The following is a 27385-nucleotide window of genomic DNA, read 5'->3' on the forward strand; positions in this document are numbered from 1 at the left end:
CAGCAATGCTGGAATCAGGCAGATTTGTCTTTGTGAAGGACGCATGGATCAAGCCACGTACAAGGTTGTCCTGGAAGAAAACTTGCTTTCTTTTGCTCTGACGTTGTTCCCCAACTCTGAGGATTGGTTTTTCCAGCAGGACAATGCGCCATGCCACACAGCCAGGTCAATCAAGGTGTGGATGGAGGACCACCAGATCAAGACCCTGTCATGGCCAGCCCAATCTCCAGACCTGAACCCCATTGAAAACTTCTGGAATGTGATCAAGAGGAAGATGGATGGTCACAAGCCATCAAACAAAGCCGAGCTGCTTGACTTTCTGCGCCAGGAGTGGCATAAAGTCACCCAACATCAATGTAAAAGACTGGTGGAGAGCATGCCAAGACGCATGAAAGCTCTGATTGAAAATCAGGGTTATTCCACCAAATATTGATTTCTGAACTCTTCCTTAGTTAAAACATTAGTATTGTGTTGTTTAAAAATTAACATTAACTAATTTCTTTGCATTATTCGAGGTCTGACAACACTGCAATGACCAGTTGTCATATTCTGCAAATAAATGCTCTAAATGACAATATTTTTATTTGGAATTTGGGAGAAATGTTGTCAGTAGTTTATAGAATAAAACAAAAATGTTAATTTCACCCAAACACATACCTATAAATAGTAAAATCAGAGAAATGTATATATTTTTGCAGTGGTCTCTTAATTTCTTCCAGAGCTGTATATATCTACACATACATATACATTTCCTTTAAAAAAAATATATTTCCCTTTATTACTTTCCAACTCCACCACCCCTTCCCTAATTGGAGTAAACTAGTGAACAACAATGCTTAGGCCTCTACTTCCAGCTAATGCATACTATATGTCCCCTGTAGCTCAGTTGGTAGAGCATGGCGCTTGCAACTCCAGGGTTGTGGGTTCGTTTCCTACGTGGGGCCAGTATGAAAATGTATGCACTCAATAACTGTAATTCGCTCTGGATAAGAGCATCTGCTAAATGACAAAAATGTTAATGTATATACATTTTATGGACACAGTCAATTTTACAAGAATTATATTTTGTTTGTTTTTACTCCTGAACTTCCTCTACCCTCAACCTCTCCGATCATTTTCATGATGTCCATCCGGTTTGCTTCTATATGCCATATCTTTCTAACTGTGCTCTTTCACAAAAGCTCTCAACCTATAACTTATATACTTATTATGGACACAGTATGCTTACATTATTAGTTATCTTGTTGTTATTAGTTGTTGTTAGTTGTTATTAGTCCCATCCTTCAACTCCATTCAACACCACCCATCTATCTCTTAACACCATCCATATTGGATTTCTATTTGCCATATATTTTTCAACTGTACTGTGATGTTTTACAAAAGTTCTGAACCTTTCTATTCTCATTGTTTTCACAGATTGTAAATTGAAAATAAACATATTTGCTAAAATAATTATTATATTATTGATCGATTGACTATGACTTTTCAGATCACCCAGTAATGCTATCTGCAGGGTTAGCTCCAGGTAAATATTGCAATCCTTTAGCAATGGACCTGTGTCCAAAAACAAGCTACAAATGGACAGTACCAAAACAAATGATCTAATGATTCTGTCTCTTCGCAGCAAAATCTGCAGAGCTGGGAAGATTGTATCCCCCATATAAATAACATTGTATTGGTAGCAAGAATTTTATATAATAATTAAAAAAAAAAAAAATCTAAGTTTTGAATCCGGTGTCGTTTTGCGTATCAGTTCATAAACACTATGCCATGGGACCGGTACGTCAAAAATCTCTTCCCAACTATTTTGCAATCTATATGGGACAGCTGTCAATCCTTTGGTCCTTAAATGAAACTGGTATACTTTGTTATTTATCACAGTTTTCTTTAACCAATTATGTTCTTTAATGCAAGGCCGACAGAAAAGTTCCTTAAATTTTCCCCCTTCCACTTTCCTCTTCCATTTTTGCGGTAATGCTGCAATTATTTGGTTGTAATTTTGGGTAGAGCAGACATTTCCATATGTTTTTGTTAGCTGCATGTGCGACATAACTCAACAAGTCCTACCGATGATATCATTTACGAAGATTATATATATTTTTCAAATTTTGTCCAAAAAAAAGTGTTCTTATCAATTAGTATACAGTGGGGGGAAAAAGTATTTAGTCAGCCACCAATTGTGCAAGTTCTCCCACTTAAAAAGATGAGAGAGGCCTGTAATTTTCATCATAGGTACATGTCAACTATGACAGACAAAATGAGAAAAAGAATTCCAGAAAATCACATTGTAGGATTTTGAATGAATTTATTTGCAAATTATGGTGGAAAATAAGTATTTGGTCACCTACAAACAAGCAAGATTTCTGGCTCTCACAGACCTGTAACTTCTTCTTTAAGAGGCTCCTCTGTCCTCCACTCGTTACCTGTATTAATGGCACCTGTTTGAACTTGTTATCAGTATAAAATACACCTGTCCACAACCTCAAACAGTCACACTCCAAACTCCACTATGGCCAAGACCAAAGAGCTGTCAAAGGACACCAGAAACAAAAGTGTAGACCTGCACCAGGCTGGGAAGACTGAATCTGCAATAGGTAAGCAGCTTGGTTTGAAGAAATCAACTGTGGGAGCAATTATTAGGAAATGGAAGACATACAAGACCACTGATAATCTCCCTCGATCTGGGGCTCCACACAAGATCTCACCCCGTGGGGTCAAAATGATCACAAGAACGGTGAGCAAAAATCCCAGAACCACACGGGGGTACCTAGTGAATGACCTGCAGAGAGCTGGGACTAAAGTAACAAAGCCTACCATCAGTAACACACTACGCCGCCAGGGACTCAAATCCTGCAGTGCCAGACGTGTCCCCCTGCTTAAGCCAGTACATGTTCAGGCCCGTCTGAAGTTTGCTAGAGTGCATTTGGATGATCCAGAAGAGGATTGGGAGAATGTCATATGGTCAGATGAAACCAAAATATAACTTTTTGGTAAAAACTCAACTCGTCGTGTTTGGAGGACAAAGAATGCTGAGTTGCATCCGAAGAACACCATACCTACTGTGAAGCATGGGGGTGGAAACATCATGCTTTGGGGCTGTTTTTCTGCAAAGGGACCAGGACGACTTATCCGTGTAAAGGAAAGAATGAAGGGGGCCATGTATCGTGAGATTTTGAGTGAAAACCTCCTTCTATCAGCAAGGGCATTGAAGATGAAACGTGGCTGGGTCTTTCAGCATGACAATGATCCCAAACACACCGCCCGGGCAACGAAGGAGTGGCTTCGTAAGAAGCATTTCAAGGTCCTGGAGTGGCCTAGCCAGTCTCCAGATCTCAACCCCATAGAAAATCTTTGGAGAGAGTTGAAAGTCTGTGTTGCCCAGCGACAGCCCCAAAACATCACTGCTCCAGAGGAGATCTGTATGGAGGAATGGGCCAAAATACAAGAAACAGTGTGTGAAAACCTTGTGAAGACTTACAGAAAACGTTTGACCTGTGTCATTGCCAACAAAGGGTATATAACAAAGTATTGAGAAACTTTTGTTATTGACCAAATACTTATTTTCCACCATAATTTGCAAATAAATTCATTCAAAATCCTACAATGTGATTTTCTGGAATTCTTTTTCTCATTTTGTCTGTCATAGTTGACGTGTACCTATGATGAAAATTACAGGCCTCTCTCATCTTTTTAAGTGGGAGAACTTGCACAATTGGTGGCTGACTAAATACTTTTTTCCCCACTGTATGCAATAGGGTGTCATTTGGGGCGCTGATGATCTCTCTGTATGTAAAATGTTGTGAATACATTAGACGTATCTATACAGTCGATGGATGATGAGTTATGTTGTTAATGCTCACTTAATTGGAGGAGAAGAGAACTAGCTAATTAACAAGGGTGTGGTGATTGAGGACAAGGGGGGGCAATAAGCTTTCATCTCGTCAATTAAAGAGAAAGGGTCGTCAGGCTTCTCTTCTGACAACACAACAGCAGAACAGTAGGCTGACATTAAAAAAAACTAAAGCAACTAGACAACACAACACAAAGGAACAACGGTGACTACATCCTGCTTGTTGTCTTACTTGCCTACTCTTGTGTCTACAGTATGCTTGTTTGAGATTGACTATTACGTTGTCAGCTAAACAAACAACTTCATATAGCTCCCACTGCTGTGATGCATTTGTAACAAAACCAAAAGCTTCTGTTATTATTTTCTGATGAATGAAAAAAGAAACATAGATTCAGGGCAGGCCAGTTTATTAGGTATACCCATCTAGTACCGGGTCTGACCCCTTTACCTCCAGAACAGCCTGAATTCTTCGGGGCACGGAAATGTTGCTTAATTGGTAACAAGGGACCTAACGTGTGCCAGAAAAACATTCCCCACACCATTACACCACCACCAGCAGCCTGAACCGCTGACACCAGGCAGGATGAGGCCATGGACTCATGCTGCTTACGCCAAATCCTGACTCTGCCAACACCATGATCGACGAGTTGTGCATTCCAAGATGCTGTTCTGCACACCACTGTTTTACTGCACCTTTATTTGCCTTCGACCTCTTGGACAGTTTATTAGGCACAGCACCCCGTTCATGAAAATGGATCACGTGGCTGTGGCTTGCTATATAAAGCAGGCAAACAGGCATCGAGGCATTCAGTTACTGTTCGAGAATGGCAAGAATCATGCAAGCTAACAGGCAGGTCACAAACAGACAAATAACGGCGAAGTACATCAGTGGTGTGCAGAACGGCATCTCGGAATGCACAACTCGTCGATCGTTGTCACAGATGGGCTATTGCAGCAGACGACCACACCGGGTTCCACTACTATCAGCTAAAAACAAGAAGAAGCGGCTCCAGTGGGCATGCAATCACCAACACTGGACAATTGAGGAGTGGAAAAACATTGCCTGGTCCGACGAATCCCGGTTCCTGTTGTGTCATGCTGATGGCAGAGTGTGTAAGCAGCATGAGTCCATGGACCCATCCTGCCTGGTGTCAACGGTACAGGCTGGTGCCGGTGGTGCACCGCCGTCCAATCTGCAGCAACTACGTGATGCCATCGCGTCAGCATGGACTAACATCCATGTGCTAACGTTTCCAACTTATGCCCCGAAGAATCAGGCTGTTCTGGAGGCAAAGGGGGGTCCGACCTTGTGCTAGATGGGTGTAACTAATACACTTTTTCCACATTTTGTTGTGTTACAGCCTGAATTTAAAATGGATTAATTTGAGATGTTGTGTCACTGGCTTAGAAACAATAACCATGATGTCAAAGTGGAATTATGTTTTTAGAAATTTTTACAAATTACACTGAACAAAAATATAAATGCAACATGTAAAGTGTTTCATGAGCTGAAATAATAGATCCCAGAAATTTTCCATAGGCACAAAAAGCTTATTTCTCTCAAATTATGTGCACACGTTTACATCCCTATTAGAAAAAAATAAAAAATAAAAACAATTTGTGAGCATTTCTCCTTTGCCAAGATAATCCATTCAAGGATTTTATAACTGACTTTTCCTGCATAACATAGGCACAGCAGATCCCCTTATTGTATGGGACACTTTTAAATGTGCCCTCAGAGGTCATGCAATTCAATACTCATATTTAAAACAAAAACAGTTTTGGTCAAAATAGTTCATATTAACAAAGAAAATAAAGGAAATAACAGTACAGATGGATAGCAATAGAAATTGTACCATAGAGGCACAGAATAAGTTAGAGGAAAAACAAAAATAAATGGAGGAACTTATTTGTGAACGATCATGTACAATATAAAAATAAAAATAAAGCGAATTGGATGGAAAATTTAAAATAATGCACAAAATAATTTTTGAATCTTCAACATAGAAATGCTACCAAAAATAATTTACAGAAACTTGTTACAAATGACGGAGTCCTCCATGATTCACCAAATTATATTTTGAAAGAGGAAGCAAAATACTTTAAGCATATATTCTCGCTTCAGTCTCCTCCATTTCCACCAACTGAAGTTAACTGTAAGGATTTTTTCCCTAATAATAATTTAAAATTAACAGCTGTACAGAAATACTTGTTTCTTGATGCAATTAAAGCCTTTAGGCCAGGGAAAATTCCAGGGCTGGATGGCATACCAGTTGAGTTACAGTACATTAAATTGTTTTTGATCTACTCAAAGACCCACTATTAGCATGTTTTAACCACTCCTATAAAAATTGGAAACTGTCAGGTACTCAGCAAGAATGTCTGATTTCACTATTACTTGAAACAGGTGGTAAGTATAAAGATACAGTATATCTAAAAAACTGGAGGCCTCTTACACTTCAGTGTTGTGATGCAAAAATCCTAGAAAAATGCATAGCACATAGAATTAAAAAGTTGTTGTTGGATATTATTCATCCTGATCAGACAGGTTTTTACATGGACGATACGTTGGAGACAATATAAGACAAGTACTTGAAACAATAGAACACTATGAAAAATCTAGTAAACCAGGTCTGGTATTCATAGCAGATTTTGAAAAGGCTTTTGATAAAGTACGACTAGAATTTATATATAAATGCCTGCACTATTTTAATTTTATACAATGGGTTAATGTTATGTATAGTAACCCCAGGTGTAAAGTAATAAATAATGGCTACTTCTAAGAAAATATTAAACTGTCAAGAGGAGTAAAACATAATAATAAAGGAACAAATGTCAATAGAAAGTTGGCAAAAATAGATAACATCTTGCTACCATAGAGAGGTAAATACCTGTCTATTTGTGGAAAAATCACAAAGATGAATTATTTAGTCATATCCCCGTTTACCTTTTTGATTATGGGCCTGCCTACGCCGAACAATTTGCCTTTTTAAATTATTTGAGCAATAAATATTTCACTTTATTTGGAACGGCAAGCCAGACTAAATTAAACCACTTCTCAGTTCCTATGCTTCCTGGCTGATGTTTTCGTCACTTTTGAATGCTGGCGGTGCTTTCACTCTAGTGGTAGCATGAGACGGAGTCTACAACCCACCCAAGTGGCTCAGGTAGTGCAGCTCATCCAGGATGGCACATCAATGCGAGCTGTGGCAAGAAGGTTTGCTGTGTCTGTCAGCGTAGTGTCCAGAGCAGGAGACAGGCCAGTACATCAGGAGACGTGGAGGAGGCCATAGGAGGGCAACAATCCAGCAGCAGGACCGCTACCTCCGCCTTTGTGCAAGGAGGAGCACTGCCAGAGCCCTGCAAAATGACCTCCAGCAGGCCACGAATGTGCATGTGTCTGCTCAAACGGTCAGAAACAGACTCCATGAGGGTGGTATGAGGGCCCGACGTCCACAGGTGGGGGTTGTGCTTACAGCCCAACACCGTGCAGGACGTTTGGCATTTGCCAGAGAACACGAAGATTGGCAAATTCGCCACTGGCGCCCTGTGCTCTTCACAGATGAAAGCAGGTTCACACTGAGCACGTGACAGAGTCTGGAGACGCCGTGGAGAACGTTCTGCTGCCTGCAACATCCTCCAGCATGACCGGTTTGGCGGTGGGTCAGTCATGGTGTGGGGTGGCATTTCTTTGGGGGGCCGCACAGCCCTCCATGTGCTCGCCAGAAGTAGCCTGACTGCCATTAGGTACCGAGATGAGATCCTCAGACCCCTTGTGAGACCATATGCTGGTGCGGTTGGCCCTGGGTTCCTCCTACTGAGCCTCATTTTGACTTGTTTTAAGGACATTACATCAAAGTTGGATCAGCCTGTAGTGTGGTTTTCCACTTTAATTTTGAGGGTGACTCCAAATCCAGACCTCCATGGGTTGATAAATTTGATTTCCATTGATAATTTTTGTGTGATTTTGTTGTCAGCACATTCAACTATGTAAAGAAAAAAGTATTTAATAAGATTATTTCATTCATTCAGATCTAGGATGTGTTGTTTAAGTGTTCCCTTTATTTTTTTGAGCAGTGTAGATTACAACCACTCACTTTCAGTTAATTGAAAATGCAACCTTTTTCAAAATATCGCCCTTTCTAAAACAAGCCATAGAAAGCTGGTTGCAATTCCAATTTCATCCTCCAGAAAAGACAGAACAAAAAATTACAACAAATATTATGGTTAAATTCAAAAATACTTAGTGGCGCCGGAGGAGATGGCTGCTGTTTTACAGGCTCCTAACCAATTGTGCTATTGTGTGTGTTTTTTCGGATTATTTGTAATTTATTTTGTACATAATGTTTCTGCCACCATCTCTTATGACCAAATAGAGCTTCTGGATATCAGGACAGCGATTACTCACCTTGTACTGGGCAAATATTTTTTCTTTAACGAGTCGGACGCAAACGATTTACTTTAGACACCCGACAAGGCCCAAATCCCCGTCATTCGCATGAAGAAGAGACGGAGATATCGGGGACGTAGGTCAGGGTGCCTTATAATGATCTGACGGCGAGTGGGTAATCTGCCTCTACCAAAAGTCCTATTAGCCAACGTACATCATTGGATAATAAAATGGATGAGCTCCGATCAAGAATATCCTAGACCACCTTTACTCCACACACAGAAACATGTACAAAGCTCTCCCTCGCCCTCCATTTGGCAAATCTGACCATAATTCTATCCTCCTGATTCCTGCTTACAAGCAAAAATTAAAGCAGGAAGTACCAGTGACTCGCTCAATACGGAAGTGGTCAGATGACACAGATGCTACGCTACAGGACTGTTTTGCTAGCACAGACTGGAACTTCTATGCTCGCTTCGAGGCAAGCAACACTGAAGCATGTATGAGAGCATCAGCTATTCCGGACGACTGTATCATCACACTCTCCGTAAGCGATGTGAGTAAGACCTTTAAACAGGTCAACATTCACAAGGCCGCAGGGCCAGACGGATTACCAGGACGTGTACTCCGAGCATGCGCTGAACAACTGGCAAGTGTCTTCACTGACATTTTCAACCTGTCCCTGACCGAGTCTGTAATACTAACATGTTTCAAGCAGGCCACCATAGTCCCTGTGCTCAAGAACACTAAGGTAACCTGCCTAAATGACTACCGACACGTAGCACTCTCGTCTATAGCCATGAAGTGCTTTGAAAGGCTGGTCATGGCTCACATCAACCCAGAAACCCTAGACCCACTCCAATTTGCATACCGCCCCAACAGATCCACAGATGATGCAATCTCTATTGCACTCCACACTGCCCTTTCCCACCTGGACAAAAGGAACAGCTACGTGAGAATGCTATTCATTGACTACAGCTCAGCATTCAACACCATAGTGCCCTCAAAGCTAATCACTAAGCTAAGGACCCTGGGACTAAACACCTCCCTCTGCAACTGAATCCTGGAGTTCCTGATGGGCCACCCCCAGGTGGTAAGGGTAGGTAATAACACATCTGCCACGCTGATCCTCAACACGGGGACCCTTAGGGGTGCGTGCTCAGTCCCCTCCTGTACTCCCTGTTCACCCATGACTGCATGGCAAGGACAACTCCTATACCATCATTAAGTTTGCCGACGACACAACAGTGGTAGGCCTGATCACCGACAACGATGAGACAGCCTATAGGGAGGAGGTCAGAGACCTGGCCGTGTGCTGCCAGGATAACATTCCTCCTCCTCAACGTGATCAAGACAAAGGAGATGATTGTGGACTACAGTAAAAGAAGGGCCGAACACGCCCCCATTCTCATCGACGGGGCTGTAGTGGAGCAGGTTGAGAGCTTCAAGTTCTTTGGTGTTCACATCACCAACAAACTATCATGGTTCAAACACACCAAGACAGTCGTGAAGAGGGCACAACAAATCCTATTCCCCCTCAGGAGACTGAAAATATTTGGCATGGGTCCTCAGATCCTCAAAAAGTTATACAGCTGCACCATCGAGAGCATCCTGACTGGTTGCATCACCGCCTGGTATGGCAACTGCTCGGTCTCCGACCACAAGGCACTACAGAGGGTAGTGCGTACGGCCCAGTACATCACTGGGGCCAAGCTTCCTGACATTCCTGACATCCAGGACCTGTTAGAGGAAGGCCCTAAAAATTGCCAAAGACTCCAGCCACCCTAGTCATTGACTGTTCTCTCTTCTACCGCACGGCAAGCGGTACCGGAGCGCCAAGTCTAGGTCCAAAAGGCTTCTTAACAGTTTCTACCCCCAAGCCATAAGACTCCTGAACAGCTAATCAAATGGCTACACTGACTATTTCATTGTCCCCCTCCCCACTTCTTTTTACGCTGCTGTTACTCTCTGTTTATTATCTATGCATAATCACTTTACCTTTACCCACATGTACGTATTACCTCAATTACCTCAACTAACCTGTGCCCCCACACGTTGACTCTCTACCGGTACCCCCTGTATATAGCCTCGCTACTGTTATTTTACTGCTGCTCTTTAATTATTTGTTATTTTTCCATTTTTTCTTATTTTTACATTTTTACTTATCTATTTTTTACTTAACACTTACTTTTCTTAAAACTGCATTGTTGCTTAAGGACTTGTATGTAAGCATTTCAGCTGTTGTATTCAGTGCGTGTGACAAATAAAAATTGATTTGACTAGATACAAATTATTTTTTTAAATGATATTATGAATAGGAAAGGTGGAGTTATGTCACATGTGCCGTAAAAAAAATATATATGTAAATGTGTGCTCTATCCAAAATTACAATCAACTGATTGCAGTATTACCGCAAAAATGGAGGACGCCTGTGGAAGGGGGAGAGGATAGGGAACTTGTTTGTCTGTCTTTATTAAAGACCAAAATTGTCTAAAATAAGATAAATAGTAATAAATAAATTAATATACCAGTTATACTTGAGGATCAAAATGTTGACAGCGGTGCGATACAGGTTGAAAAATAGATTTTTTCGATGTGCCCATTTTGTGGCACATGGTTTATGACTTGATACTCAAAACAATGCTTGATTCAAAACTTTGAGTTTTTCTATTTAAATTATTATACAAAATTCTTGCCACAAACAGAATGTTATGTATATGGGGCATACAACCATCTCAGCTATTCAGATTTTGCTACAAAGAGCCAGAATCATTAGATCACTTATTTTGATATTGCCCCTATGTGGCTTGTTTCTGGTCACAGGTTCAGGAATGGCTGAAAAATCACATTTTACATTTACATTTGAGTAATTTAGCAGATGCTCTTATCTAAAGATAGCTAGGTGGGACAACCACATATCACAGGCTGTTTCTTTAGGGGTGGGAGGGCCAAGAGACCTGAGGTGACAGAACGGAGTGCTCGGGTTGGGGTGTAGGGTTTGAGCATAGCCTGAATGTAGGGAGGGGCAGTTCCTCTTGCTGTTCTGTAGGTAAGCACCATGGTCTTGTAGTGGATGCGAGCTTCAACTGGAAGCCAGTGGAGTGTGCGGAGGAGCGGGGTGACATGAGAGAACTTGAGAAGGTTGAAAACCATGCGGGCTACAGCGTTCTGGATAGGTTGCAGGGGTTTGATGACACAAGTGGGGAGCCCAGCCAACAGCGAGTTGCAGTAGTCCAGACAGGAGAGGACAAGTGCCTGGATTAGGACCTGCACCGCTTCCTGTGTGAGGTAGGAGCGTACTCTACGGATGTTGTAGAGAATTAACCAGCTGGAACATTTATCTAAAATGAACCCTAAAAATAGCGCTGTTGGGAGATTTGGAAAGCCAGAGTCAATCAATCAACAATATAATAATACTTTTAGTAAACATATTTATCTTTAATTTACAATCTGTTGACACCATGCGATTAGAAAGGTTCAGAATTAATGTGAAACATCAAATCACAGCACAGTTGGCTGCTTTTCCTTAACTCTGTGGTCCAACTCATCCCAAACCATCTCAATTGGGTTGAGGTCGGGTGACTGTGGAGGCCAGGTCATCTGACGCAGCACTCCATCACTCTCCTTCTTGGTCAAATAGCCCTTAAACAGCCTGGAGGTGTGTTTTGGGTCATTGTTCTGTTGAAAGACAAATTATAGTCCCGAAAGACAAATTATAGTCCCACTAAGCGCAAACCAGATGGGATGGCGTATCGCTGCAGAATGCTGTGGTAGCCATGCTGGTTAAGTGTGCCTTTTAATTCTAAATAAATCAAAGACAGTGTCACCAGCAAAGCACCCCCACACCCTCACACCTCCTCCTCCATGCTTCATGGTGTGAACCACACATGCGGAGATCATCCATTCACCTACTCCGCGTCTCACAAAGACACAGCTGTTGGAACCGAAAATCTCACATTTGGACTGATTTCCACCGGTCTAATGTCCATTGCTTGTGTTTCTTGGCCCAAGCAAGTCTCTTCTTCTTATTGGTGTCCTTTAGTAGTGGTTTCTTTGCAGCAATTCGACCATGAAGGCCTGATTCACACAGTCTCCTCTGAACAGCTGATGTTGAGATGTGTCTGTTACTTGAACTCTGTGAAGCATTTATTTGGGCTGCAATTTCTGAGGCTGGTAACTCTAATGAACTTATCCTCTGCAGCAGAGGTAACTCTGGGTCTTCCATTCCTGTGGCGGTCCTCATGAGAGCCAGTTTCATTATAGCGCTGGTTTTTGCAACTGCACTTGAAGAAACTTTCAAAGTTCTTGAAATGTTCCGTATTGACTGACCTTCATTTCTTAAAGTAATGATGGACTGTCGTTTCTCTTTGCTTATTTGAGCTGTTCTTGCCATAATATGGACTTGGTCTCTTACCAAATAGGGCTATCTTCTGTATACCCCCTACCTTGTCACAACACAACTGATTGGCTCAAATGCATTAAGAAGGAAAGAAATTCCACAAATTAACTTTTAACAAGGCATTTGAAATGCATTCCAGGTGACTACCTCATGAAGCTGGTTGAGATAATGCCAAGTGTGCAAAGCTGTCATCAAGGCAAAGGGTGGCTACTTTGAAGAATCTCAAATATAAAATATATTTTGATTTATTTAACACTTTTTTGGTTACTACATGATTCCATATGTGTTATTTCATAGTTTTGATGTCTTCACTATTATTCTACAATGTGGAAAATAGCAAAGATAAAGAAAAACCCTTGAATTAGTAGGTGTGTCCAAAGTTTTGACTGGTACTGTATATCAAATTGCTTTATTCTTGATATGTAACTACTGTGTGAAAAAATAAAAGACCCATGAATATAAAATGTGTGCAGAATGGAAGGATGGGGGTGATTAAACAGCATGATCATTACACAGGGGACAATAAAAGGCCACTCTAAAATGTGCAGTTTTGTCACAACACAATGCCACAGAGGGAGCGTGCAATTGGAATTTAATGTTGATTTCTCTACCATAAGCCGCCTCCAACATTGTTTTAGAGAAATTGGCAGTAAGTCCAACTGGCCTCACAACCACAGACAACGTGTAACAATGCCAGCCCAGGAACTCCACATCCAGCTTCTTCAGCTGCGGGATCGTCTGAGAGCAACCACCCAGACTGCAAGATTTTCTGCACAAACTGTCAGAATCTGTCTCAGGGAAGCTCGTTGATTTTGACCTAACTGCAGTTCGGCGTCGTAACCGACTTCAGTGGGCAAATGCCAGTGGTGGAAAAAGTACCCCATTGTCATACTTGAGTAAAAGTAAAGATACCTTAATAGAAAATGAATATACTTAAGTATCAAAAGTAAAAGTAAAAGTATAAATAATTTCAAATTCCTTATAGTAAGCAAACTAGACGGCACCATTTTCTTGTTATTTAAATGTAGCACACTCCACCACTCAGAAATCATTTACAAATGAAGCATGTGTGTTTAGTGAGTCTGCCAGATCAGAGGCAGTAGGATGACCAGGGATGTTCTCTTGATGAGTGCGTGAATTGGACCATTTTCCTGTCCTGCTAAGCATTCAAAATGTAATGAGTACTTTTGGTTTCAGGGAAAAGTACATTATTTTCTTTAGGAATGTAGTGAAGTCAAAGTAAAAGTTGTCAAAAATAGAAATAGTAAAGTACAGATTCCCCCGAAAAACTACTTAAGTATTTTTACTTAAGTACTTTACACCACTGGCAAATGCTCACCTTCGTTAGCCACTGGCACACTGGAGAAGTGTGATCTTCACGGATGAATCCTGGTTTCAACTGTATCTGGGAGATGGCGTCATGTGGGCGAGCGGTTTGCTAATATCGATGTTGTGAACAGAGTGCCCAATGGTGACGGTGGGGCTATGGTATGGGCAGGCATAAGCTACGGACAACGAACACAATAGCATTTTATCGATGGCAATTTGTATGCTGTGACGAGATCCTGAGGCCCATTGTCGTGCCATTCATCCGTCGCCATCACCTTATGTTTCAGCATGATAATGCACAGCCCCATGTCGCAAGGATCTGTACACAATTCCTGGAAGCTGAACATTTCCCAGTTCTTCCATGGCCTGCATACTCACTAGACATGTCACCCATAGAGCATGTTTGGGATGCTCTGGATCGATGTGTACGACAGCGTGATCCAGTTCCCGCCAATATCCAGCAACTTTGCACAGCCATTGAAGAGGAGTAGGAAAATATTCCACAGTCCACAATCAACAGCCTGATCAACTCTATGCGAAGGAGATGTGAGGCTGCATGAGGCAAATGGTGATCACACCAGATACTGACTGGTTTTCTGATCCACATCCCTACCTTTTTTTAAAGGTATCTGTGACCAACAGATGCATATCTGTATTCCCAGTCATGTGAAATCCATAGATTGGGGCCTAGTGAATTTATTTAAATTGACTGAATTTCTTATATGAACTGTAACTCAGTCAAATCTTTGAAATTGTTGCATGTTGCGGTTATATTTTTGTTCAGTGTAATTAAAAATGAAAAGCTTAAATGTCTTGAGTCAATATGTATTAGACCCATTTGTTTTGGCAAGCCTAAATAAGTTCAGGAGTAAACATTTGCTTAACAAGTCACATAATAAGTTGCACGGACTCTGTGCGTAATAATATTGTTTAACATTCTTTTTTAATGACTACCTCATCTCTGTACCACACCCATACCCCACCCATACAATTAACAAAGACCAGGTAGGTTTTCCAATGCCTCGCAAAGATGGGTAAAAAAACGCAGACATTGAATATCCCTTTGAGCGAGGTGAAGTTATCAATTACGCTTTGGATGGTGTATCAATACACCCAGTCCCTACAAAGATACAAGCATCATTCTTACCTTAGTTGCCGGAGAGGAAGGAAACCGTTCAGGAATTTCACCATGAAGCCAATGGTGACTTTAAAACAGATACAAAGCTTAATGTTTGTGATAGGAGAAAACGGAGGATGGATCAACAACATTATAGTTACTATACAATACTAACCTAAATTACAAAGTGAAAAGAAAAAAGCCTGTTTGCAATAAGGCACTAAAGTAAAACTGCAAGAAATGTGGCAAAGAATACAAAGCGTTATGTTTGGGGCAAATCCAACTGTTACGGTCCGGCTCTGTTGGTCCTGTTCCTGTTGGTGTTCCTTTCCCTTTTCTCCCCTGTGTGTGTTGTTTGTGTCTGTCTCCCCCTGCTGTGCAGTCAGAGGTTCTAGGTCAGCGGGCGTGGCCATTCTATCACCAGAGCAGTTACATCAAGCTGCAGCTCATTGGCACCAATCAAGCAGCAGATATCTACCCGGGCTGGACACCTCTCCAGCGCCAGTTCGTTCCTACACTTCCAGTGGTAACTTGGCCCGTACAGCACTCTCAGTGTAGTTGTACTCTCTCAGTATTATTGTTGTTCCTGCCACGTTTTGTAACCTGTCTCTCCTTCGACCAGATCTCGTCTGTTCCTGCTGCCTGCTTGCCTGCCTGCCTGCCATTCCCACGCCGCTACCTGCTCCTCTGTTGCCTGATATCCTCGTTATCCAGCTCTCAGGACTACTGGCTCTCCACTCCACTCAGCTCCTACCCCAGCCTGAAGCTATTCCACCCTGACTACTTACCTCTGCCAATACACGTTGAATAAACTACATCCTAATTTTACTCTCCTTGTCCGGGTGTCCGTCTCTGCACCTGAGTCCCCCACCCTACCTAACAGAACGAACTGGCCCAAACATGGACTCAGCAGAGATGCCACATGAAACAACGGGTGATGGCGTACAACACGCCCTCCATTCACAAGGAGTACTATTGGGACAACACGACCAACTCATCCGGACTCTATTGGAGAACAACCAGCAGTTGTTGGATCAAGTATCTCATCTCACCTCTCAGGTAACTAACCTGGTAACACTCACGACCCTTTCTCCTCCGCCTGTTCCTCCTACAGTGGCTCCAGGCTCGGCTTCCGCTCCTGTCCTTCGGGAACCCCCTACAACTGCACCCGAACCTTTCACCGGGGATTTGAACAAATGCCGTGGGTTCCTGCTTCAGTGCCGCTTGGTGTTCCAACAGAAGCCCCTGTCTTTCGCCACGGAATCCTCAAAGGTACATTACGCACTGGGGTTAATGAGGGGCAAAGCTTTGATGTGGGCAGAAGCGGCTTGTTCTACTCAGCAGATTACCAGCCTGTCGTTTGACGATTTTTCCTCTCAATTGAAAGTTGTGTTTGATCACCCGGACTATGCCGGAACCGCCACAAAGAGACTATTGAAGCTACGCCAGGGCACGGGTAGCGTGGCTGAATACGCCATTGATTTTTGGACCTTGGCAGCCGATTCCAAGTGGAACGACGAAGCTCTTCAGGGAGCGTTTGTTAACGGTCTAAGTGACACAATTAAGGATGAACTAGCTGTTCGTGATGAGCCTGCTAACCTTCATGTTCTCGTTTCCCTTGCTACACGAATAGACAACAGGCTACGGGAGAGGAGACAGGAGAGGGGCGGTCGGGTCCACACCTCTAACGGGGCTCCCTCGCTTTCTGCAGTCCAAGCTACACCACCACTCGGACACCGACCACACACCTCAGCGGATCCCTCCACGGAACTAGACGAGCCCATGCAGCTGGGCCGTGCTCGTCTGTCCCATGTCGAAAAGGAACGGCGCATACGGGCTGGTGAGTGCATGTACTGTGGGGACCGCACTCATTTCCTGGTTAACTGTCCGATTCGCCCAAAAAGACCAAGCTCGCAGGCAAAGGTGGGCGTACTTGCGAGTGTTATACCAGACTCAATGCCCACAGCACCCCGTCTAGTGATCCCAGTTACAGTCCAGTTCAGGAAGCTATCTCTCCCACTAGCTGCTCTCATCGACTCTGGTGCTGAGGATAGTTTTATTGACGCTAGCCTGGTTACTCAGGCTGAGATCCCTGTTCAGCCCCTGCCTAAGTCTATAACAGTAACCACTATTGACGGCCATCAGTTTGCCAACATCACCCACCAAACTGTCCCCGTTTCTCTCATGCTGTCCGGCAATCACAAAGAAACCATCCAGTTTAAAGTAGTCTCCTCCTCGGCCTCCCCCCTTATCCTTGGTTTTCCTTGGCTTAGCCTTCACAACCCCCATATTGATTGGCAAAACCACAAAATACACAGTTGGAGCACTCACTGCCATTCTGTTTGCCTTGGGTCGGCTATTCCGCCCTCGGTCGGCTCCCCTGCGTCCCCTGTCAAAACCCCAGACCTCTCTTCAGTCCCGGAGGAGTACCTGGACCTGGCCGAGGTATTCAGCAAGTCCAAGGCACTTTCATTACCACCTCATAGGCCATACGATTGCGCTATTGAGTTACTGCCTGGAGCGCCTTTGCCGTCCAGTCGGCTTTTCAATCTGTCCCGTCCTGAGAGGGAAGCTATGGAAACCTACATAGGCGACTCCCTAACCTCTGGTATCATTCGTCCCTCATCGTCCGCTGTTGGTGCTGGGTTCTTTTTTGTTGAGAAGAAGGACAAAACATTACGCCCATGCATTGACTACAGAGGACTTAATAACATCACAGTCAGAAATACATACCCCCTGCCTCTCATCAACTCAGCATTTGACTCCCTTCATGGTGCCACTGTGTTTACCAAACTCGACCTACGGAACGCTTACCACCTCGTTAGGATCAAGCAGGGAGACGAATGGAAGACTGGGTTTAATACCCCTCTCGGACATTTTGAATACCTAGTCATGCCATTCGGTCTCACTAACGCCCCAGCAGTGTTTCAGGCCATGGTGAACGATGTGTTGAGGGATTTTCTACACCGTTTTGTGTTTGTCTATTTGGATGACATTCTGATATTCTCTAAGTCACAGGATGAACACGTCTCCCACGTCCGTCTGGTTCTCCAACGCCTCATGGAAAACAAACTGTATGTGAAGGCAGAAAAATGTGAGTTCCACCGGCAGTCCGTCCCCTTTTTGGGCTTTATCATTGAGCGGGGACAAGTGTCACCAGACCCTGACAAGATCAGAGCGGTTGTGGAGTGGCCCACACCCACGTCTCGGAAGCAGCTACAACGCTTCCTGGGCTTCGCCAACTTCTACCGCCGCTTCATCAGGGGTTTCAGCCGAGTGGTTGCCCCCCTGACCAAGCTCACCTCCCCTAAGGTGCCTTTCCTGTGGACGCCTGAGGCCGAGTCAGCCGTGAGTACATTGAAGAAACTGTTCACTACCTCACCTGTTCTGATTCATCCTGACACTAGTTTGCAATTTGTTGTGGAAGTGGACGCCTCAGATTCGGGGGTGGGGGGGCTGTCCTGTCACAACGTTCCCCACGGACCAGAAGCTCCATCCGGTGGCTTTTTTCTCCAAGAGATTGACCCCTGCTGAGAAGAACTACGACGTGGGTAACCGGGAGTTGCTTGCTGTCAAGTTGGCGTTGGAGGAATGGAGGCACTGGCTAGACGGAGCAGAGCAACCCTTCATAGTCTGGACGGACCACAAGAACCTGGCTTACATCCAGTCATCCAAGAGGCTGAACTCCCGTCAGGCCAGATGGGCTCTGTTCTTCAGCAGGTTCAAGTTTATCTTAACATATCGTCCTGGCACACGTAATGTCAAGCCTGATGCCCTTTCTCGCCAGTTTACAGACACTGAAGACTCCAGCAATCCTGAATCTGTTCTGCCCGCTTCCTGTTTGGTGGCGGCTGTTCATTGGGAAATCGAGTCCCTCGTCCGATCGGCACAAGAGTTGGAACCTGGACCGGCCGATGGGCCTCCCGACCTTCTCTATGTTCCCGCAGCCGTGCGGCCGCAAGTGCTCAACTGGATCCACACCTCACGCTTCTCCTGCCACCCTGGTATGAAACGTACACTATCGCTACTCAAGAGACACTTTTGGTGGCCATCCGCCGAGGCTGACGTCCGGGAGTACGTGGCGGCCTGTTCCATCTGTGCCCAAAATAAGGCTTCCCACAGGGCTCCTTCGGGCCTGCTGCGGCCTCTCCCTGTCCCGAGTCGCCCTTGGTCTCACGTGTCCCAGCTGAAGATGGTCTCCTCCAGTCCTTTGTGTCCGCCGGCGGATCCCCCTCCGCTACCGCGCGTTATTGACGACCATCCAGCCTACACGGTTCGGAGACTGCTGGACGTCCGGAGGCGTGGTAGAGGGTTTCAGTACCTGGTGGACTGGGAGGGATACGGTCCCGAGGAGAGGTCCTGGATTCCCAGACGTTTTATTCTGGATCCTCAGCTAGTGAATGACTTCCATAGGGACCACCCTGACAAGCCGGGTGGGTCGCCGGGTGGCGCCCGTTGAGGGGGGGGTACTGTTACGGTCCGGCTCTGTTGGTCCTGTTCCTGTTGGTGTTCCTTTCCCTTTTCTCCCCTGTGTGTGTTGTTTGTGTCTGTCTCCCCCTGCTGTGCAGTCAGAGGTTCTAGGTCAGCGGGCGTGGCCATTCTATCACCAGAGCAGTTACATCAAGCTGCAGCTCATTGGCACCAATCAAGCAGCAGATATCTACCCGGGCTGGACACCTCTCCAGCGCCAGTTCGTTCCTACACTTCCAGTGGTAACTTGGCCCGTACAGCACTCTCAGTGTAGTTGTACTCTCTCAGTATTATTGTTGTTCCTGCCACGTTTTGTAACCTGTCTCTCCTTCGACCAGATCTCGTCTGTTCCTGCTGCCTGCTTGCCTGCCTGCCTGCCATTCCCACGCCGCTACCTGCTCCTCTGTTGCCTGATATCCTCGTTATCCAGCTCTCAGGACTACTGGCTCTCCACTCCACTCAGCTCCTACCCCAGCCTGAAGCTATTCCACCCTGACTACTTACCTCTGCCAATACACGTTGAATAAACTACATCCTAATTTTACTCTCCTTGTCCGGGTGTCCGTCTCTGCACCTGAGTCCCCCACCCTACCTAACACCAACACAACACATCACATAGTACCACTCTTCATATTTTCAAGCATGGTGGTGGCTATATGCTTGTCATCATTAAGGACTAGGGAGTTTTTTAGGATAAAAATTAATGGAATAGAGCTAAGCACAGCAAAATCTTAGAGGAAAACCTGGTTCAGTCTGCTTTCCAACAGACACTGGGAGACAAATTCACCTTTCAGCAGGACAATAACCTAAAACACAAGGTCAAATATACACTGGAGTTGCTTACCAAGATGACATTGAATGTTCCTGAGTAGCTTATTTACAGTTTTGACATAAATCGGCTTCAAAATCTATGGCAAGACTTGAAAATGGCTGTCTAGCAATGATCAACAATCAACTTCACAGAGCTTGAAGAATTAATAAAATAATAATGTGCAAATATTGTTCAATCCAGGTGTGCAAAGCTCTTAGAGACTTACCCAGAAAGGCACCGCTGTAATTGCTGCAAAAGGTGATTCTAACATTTATTGACTTAGGGGTGTGAATACTTATGTAAATTAGTTATTTCTGTATTTAATTTTCAATACATTTGCAAAAATGTTTAAAAACATGTTTTCACTTTGTCATTATGGGGTATTGTTTGTAGATGGGTGAAAACAATGTATTTAATCCATTTTGAATTTGGTCTGTAACACAACAAAATGTGGAATAAGTCAAGGGGTATGAATACTATCCAAAGGCACTGTGTGTATATATATATATATATATATATATATATATATATATCCATACACCAGTGTTTACATAAGTGTGTTTGTGTGTGTGTGTGTGTGAGTTTGTGAGCATAGCATGTTGTAGGCCTATGTGTATGCACTATGCGTTCACATGAATATTTGCAAACACGGTATGGAATATCCCCACTGGCCACCACCTGTCTTGTTGCCCTGTTTCACCATCCGGATTCTTCCATTTATGGTTTCCTAGGGAACCCAGACCATTGGTAGAAAATTGTGCTAATTTCAGTGGGAGGTATCAGCACGCTGTTGTTATTTACTGCTGGTTAGAGTGCTGATATTTATTGACGTGCTTCTAAAACACGTCACAACCTTCGCTCCCATGTCTTTTTCAGCCTTCTCACATCTGGAACTATACAATTATGGTCTCCATGGTAATGTCATTAAGAGGAGGTTTCAGGTTAGACATTTTTACAGATAGGATGATCATTGTCGATAGAAGCTGCCCCCCCTATCTAATTCATAATTTGTTGCACGTGGCACAAGCAAATCACAGTGCATCTGTGGCAGGTGATGTTATTTTCCGCTTAGGAAAAATAAATCGCTGCAGCAGGTCTAATAAATAGTCTAAGGCAGTGTTTCCCAACCCTGGTCCTCAAGTACCCCCAACAGTACACAGTTTCATTGTAGCCCTTGACAAACACACTTCATTCAACTCATTGAGGGCTTGATGATTAGTTGACAAGATGAATCAGGCGTGCTTGTCCAGAGTAACAATAACAATCTGTACTGTTGGGGGTACACGAGGACCAGGACCAGGACCAGGGTTAGGAAACACTGGTCTAAGGCATTGAATATATTGGCAACCTACAAGCTTCTCCTCCTATATGAATTCCTAGGGTACTTTTCAAGGCTAATTAGCAGAGTTATTTTACTTGCTAATCATTATTTGTTGGTTCAACGTCCTCAGTAAAGAAACAAAGCAGCCAGACAGCCAGGCCACCTCTTACGGGGCGATAAATCTAAATTTGAGAAGTGTGAAATTCAATAAGCCTGAATCTTAATCACCACTCCTGTTCAGTTCCCATTCAACCGTGACCACGAAACAAAACAAAAATACCCACAGAGAAAATGGCAGCGGTAGGGCGTAGAGAAGGAACGTGGTTCACCTTGTGGTTCCCATAAAGACCATAAATCAACTCCCTGACAAGAAGAGAGAGAGCGAGATTATTTTATAATCATTAGTATACATTTTCTGGGCTATTCATATCATTAACAAGCTGTAATATTGTTCATGGCATATGTTTGTCTATGTGGGAAGCAGAGTGATTGCTACATGGAATGTTGGCAAATATGACTTTTCAAATGTTTACTGTAATAAGCAAACATATGACTAATGTAACTAAGTCTTCCACCATCTGAAGAGATGTCTGTTTCTGTAAAAAAGTTGTGAGAGCTCATCTTTAAATACTATGATGAATATTCTGGCTGAATATGTAACAGCAAAAGCTGTGGTGTGTTGAAATCTGTCATGAGAATAATGGTATCCACTTGAGATAGCAAAATACCTCCATTCAGCGTCATGAAATATGATGGTAAAACCATGTTTGGCCCAGCACTCACTTGTATCCTAACACTTTGGCTCACTTACTGTAGGTGGAGTGGAGTGATACAGAGAACAATGTGAGAATTAGTGTGTGTGTGTGTGTGTGTGTCGTTCCGTGCGTGCGTGCGAGTGTGTTTGTGTGTCTCTCTCTGTCCCAACTGATCCAGACAACAAAGACACATTTCTGGCTCTGTAACCATTTGACATGGAGGATGCTGTTAATACCATCAACACAACACCACACAGTGGTGGAGTTATTAACTGTTTCCCTGGGGCAAATGTCCAGTAGGTCTATTGTATTTGATAAGCTAATGTTTTATACAGTATTACTAAACTGAGAAACAGTGAACATTTCAATATGCAATTTACAAATACATATTTCAATAAAATCTAATTCAGATATTCATGTTTTATTGATAAATTATTTTCAATGCAGTCGCTGATGGAATTGTTGTTTGATAGATATATTATCCTACAGTAAAACTGTGGGGCCACCCTCATGCTTTTCAAAACCCATTTTAATCACCTTCACAATCCAGAAAAAGAAGTGTATAAATCAACAGTAATTATCTCTCTGCTTGGTCTTAATGACAGGCTAAGCTTCATCCTCATCCTCTAAAGCAACAGCATGATGAAACAATGAGCCGCCAAGAGGGAGGAGCTTCCGGTAGAGAGCAGGTATACAAGATGGCGTATTGAATACACAGCGGTAAAAATCACCTCAAGATAAAAACATAATATTAAATATCAGTAAGTTATCCTAAATATTAATATTTAATATATTAGAGGGTAATAACATTTAATCTGGATAACAACACAAAAATTATAAGGCTAGAGAAATGTATCGAAAAAATAATAATACACGCAACACCCAAACATGACGGAAGATAAACGAGGAGAATCAATCTCCAAGAGAAAACGCGACTCCTCGACTGATACAGATGATTTATGCTTTTCACCACTGGGACTGGTAAGTGTGGAAAGCGACTTGTTGAAGTTGATAAATGACAAACTGGGCATACTAGAGTTGGTCAGTAATGATGTAAAAGATTTGAAGGCGAGTCTTGAAATGAGTGACGGAAAAGCCGCGATAATGGAGAGCGATACAAAAAAACTAAAAGGGACAGTCACTAGGATGGAAAGGAACTTTAAAAGGAGAACAACTTTCTGAGAGAAGCCTTACTAGACATACAAACTAGATCGATGAGAGAACATCTAGTATTTACGGGTATCCAGGAAAAGGAGGGAGAGATTACAGAAAAAATAGTGAAGGACTTTTTCTTACAGCGCTTCAAATTCCACTCGAAGGCTGTCGACAAAATCCAACTCGAACGTGTATACCGTTTCGGACAAAGAGGACAGAGATATGAGCGTCCAATCGTTGACAAATGTGCTTTTTTAAGGATAAAGTAATGGTTAAAAGCCTAGGTAAAAGACTTGCTGGCATGAAAATAGGCATGAATGATCAGTTCCCGAGGGAGATTGCAGAACGGCGCAAAGTTCTGTACCCAATCTTCAAGGAAAATAGTGCGAGGATATTGGAAATGTAATCAAAGCCTATTGGATGAAGGCTTTGGAAGACTTACAGAAAACGTTTGACCTGTGTCATTGCCAACAAAGGGTATATAACAAAGTATTGAGAAACTTTTGTTATTGACCAAATACTTATTTTCCACCATAATTTGCAAATAAATTCATTAAAAATCCTACAATGTGATTTTCTGGATTTTATTTTCTCATTTTGTCTGTCATAGTTGAGGTGTACCTATGATGAAAATTACAGGCCTCTCTCATCTTTTTAAGTGGGAGAACTTGCACAACTGGTGGCTGACTAAATACTTTTTTCCCCCACTGTATGTAGTGCACAACTTTGACCAGGGTTTATAGGGCTCTGGCCAAAATTGGTGCACTACATAGGGTATAGTGTGCCATTTGGGACGCTGGCATCGTCTGATGTTTCTACTTAATCTAATTACTGACTGATCAAAGTATTGCTTGAGTTGATAGGATGAAGAAAAAACCCTACTTTGCTGTATAATTCATCAGGAGGATAAATAAATAGATTGGTTAGTTCATAAAAAGTCAGTTTGAACAGCCGCTTCAAAATAATTTGCATGGGGAAGAAGAGTACCAAATTTTGGGTTAAGTAATATTGCAAATGCAGGCTATGCTCCATCGAAATATTTAACAAAAGCATACATTCTTCTTTTTCACCTCTCTTAGCCTTCTGGAGTACTTTTGTCTTCAAATTAACCCATTAAACCAAAAACTAAACTAAAAAAGAACACCTAAATCTGGCCTATTATATTCCATCAAAATATAATAAATCACTGCAAAACCATACTGAACAAAAATATAAACGCAACAATTTCAAAGATTTTACTGAGTTACAGTTTATATAAGGAAATCAGTCAATTTAAATTAATTAATTAGGCCCTAATCTATGGATTTCACATGATTGGGCAGGGGTGCAGCCATGGATGGGCCTTAGAGGGCATAGGCCCACCCACTTGGCAGCCAGGCCCACCCACTGGGAAGCCAGGCCCAACCAATCAGAATGAGTTTTTCCCCAACAAAAGGGCTTTATTACAGACAGAAATAGTCCTCAGCACCTCCCTCCCGAGAGACAATCCCGCAGGTGAAGAAGCCAGACGTGGTCTGCGGTTGTGAGGCTGGTTGGACGTACTGCCAAATTCTCTAAAATTACGTTGGAGGCAGCTTATGATAGAAAAATTAACATTAAATTCTCAGGCAACAGCTCTGGTGGACATTCCTGCAGTCAGCATGCCAATTACACGCTCCCTCAAAACTTGAGACATCTGTGGAATTGTGTTGTGTGACAACACATTTTTAAATGGCCTTTTATTGTCCCCAACACAAGGTGCACTTGTGTAATGATCATGCTGTTTAATCAGCTTCTTGATATGCCACACGTGTCAGGTGGATGGATTATCTTGGCAAAGGAGAAATGCTCACTAACAGGGATGTAAACAAATTTGTGCATAACATTTGAGATAAATAATGTTTTTGTGCATATGGAAAATGTCTATGATATTTTATTTCAGCTCATGAAACATGGGACCAACACTTTACATGTCACGTTTATATTTTTGTTCAGTGTAATTATTTTCTACATTATACACTCTTTCAATTCCAAAACTTTAGAGTGGAAGAAGTAGTCTCTCTTATTGAGTTAGACTTCACAACGTGATCAAACATACCAGTCCCTTCATCCACTCTTCAGCACAAAGGCACTTATAGTGGATCACACTTCTAATGTGTGAAGTGGTGTGGAGATGGGTGGGGAGTTATTTAATTCAAACATAATTTCAAATTCCACAGTTTAGCCAACATGTCTTCTGCAGATGTTCTACCTGCCATAACACTTTGAATGATCAGAGAGGCAAGGCCCTTCTCTTTTCACCTCTCTCTCTCTCTCGTTCTCTCTCTCTCGCTCTCTCTCTCTCTCTCTCTCTCTCTCTCTCCGCCCCTCTCTCTCTCTTTTCTCTCTCTCTCTCTAAAATACAGGGGACAACATCCATCAATATTTTCTAATTTCAGGCTAACAGAGGAGCGGCTTATCTTGCTGTGCCTCTAATGATGGTTATTTTGTGTGAAGGCATTTGTGTGAAGGTCGTACCCAAAGATGAAAAGAGAGAAAGAGAGACCAGAGGGAGAGAGTAGGCAGAACAGTACAGTGAATTAATATCTCAGGTTGAGCGTGTTTGTGTGTGTCTGGATTCCCAAGTTGATTTATAATGTATGAAGGCGAGCACTGGTAAAACATTACCTCTCTAACCATCCCTCAAAGAAACCGTTAACCTGGCACTTGTCCTGGTGTAGGCTGGATCCAGAGAGAAACAGGGACACTGTGACACCAATGGGGAACAACAGGCAACACGGCTGCTCAAATATTGATCACCTGGCTGTCTGTCTTTGTGTTGGATAGTATACAGTTCTCAGGAAAGGCCACGAGAGAGAGAGAGAGAGAGAGCAGAGCTGTCAGACCAGCTCTCAGCTCAGCTCTCAGCTCTCAGCTCTTTTATGCAGACCAGATTGACTCTCTCTCTCTTTCAGTCCCTCTACTCACGGTGTGTTTACTGTATTTACCAGCAGCAGAGTATCCCGAGGAGAGAGGGAGCATCACCTCCATATAATGGCTTCCTGGTAGTAGCATCTCTTCTCACATCCATCTCTAAGGATAGTGACCTTGTATGAAGGTTGATCATTGATCAGTAGGTTAACCACGCCTCTGGCTTTGATATCATCCTGCCAGTGTAGGCTATGTAGCCTTCATGCAAACACCGGAGTACATCCTATTCTTGAAAGAAAACGAATAACACCTAATTTCAAAGTGTAGATGAGAAAGTAGTGTAGCAAAATGGTACAGTTCAATAGTAAAGTATAACTCATGTTCAGCAGAACATCTGGAGATACCAGGTTACAGTAACCCAACCCTCACTACTTCCTTATTCGGGTTGGCATTATGCTAGCCAATTCTCTAACTAACCCCTGCCCATTCCCTCACATCCTATTTGTAGCGTTGCCAAAGACGTCCTACTGCCTCCACCACAGCATCAGGTGCTTGCCGGTGATGTTGATGGCAGTGACTCATCTGTTGCCCAAGAGCGGTCCCCATGATGATGGGGCGGTTGTCGTGAGAGCTAGACGTCTGGCCGACCATGCTGTCCCTGCCAGGGTTCTGACATGGGCTACAGTGTATGTGTGCGTGTGTGTGTGTGTGTGTGTGTGTGTGTGTGTGTGTGTGTGTGTGTGTGTGTGTGTGTGTGTGTTAGTGCGTGCGTGTTGCTGGCCTACCATCCAGTCTCTGCCAGGATTTTGACATGGGCTACAGACGCACACAGTAGCACAGTGACACAGGGTCACTCCGACTGGCATGGATCGACGCCCAGCCATCTGGTGGTGGTGGCC

The sequence above is a fragment of the Coregonus clupeaformis genome, chromosome 7 (assembly GCF_020615455.1).
Source record: "Coregonus clupeaformis isolate EN_2021a chromosome 7, ASM2061545v1, whole genome shotgun sequence".
NCBI lineage: Eukaryota > Metazoa > Chordata > Actinopteri > Salmoniformes > Salmonidae > Coregonus > Coregonus clupeaformis.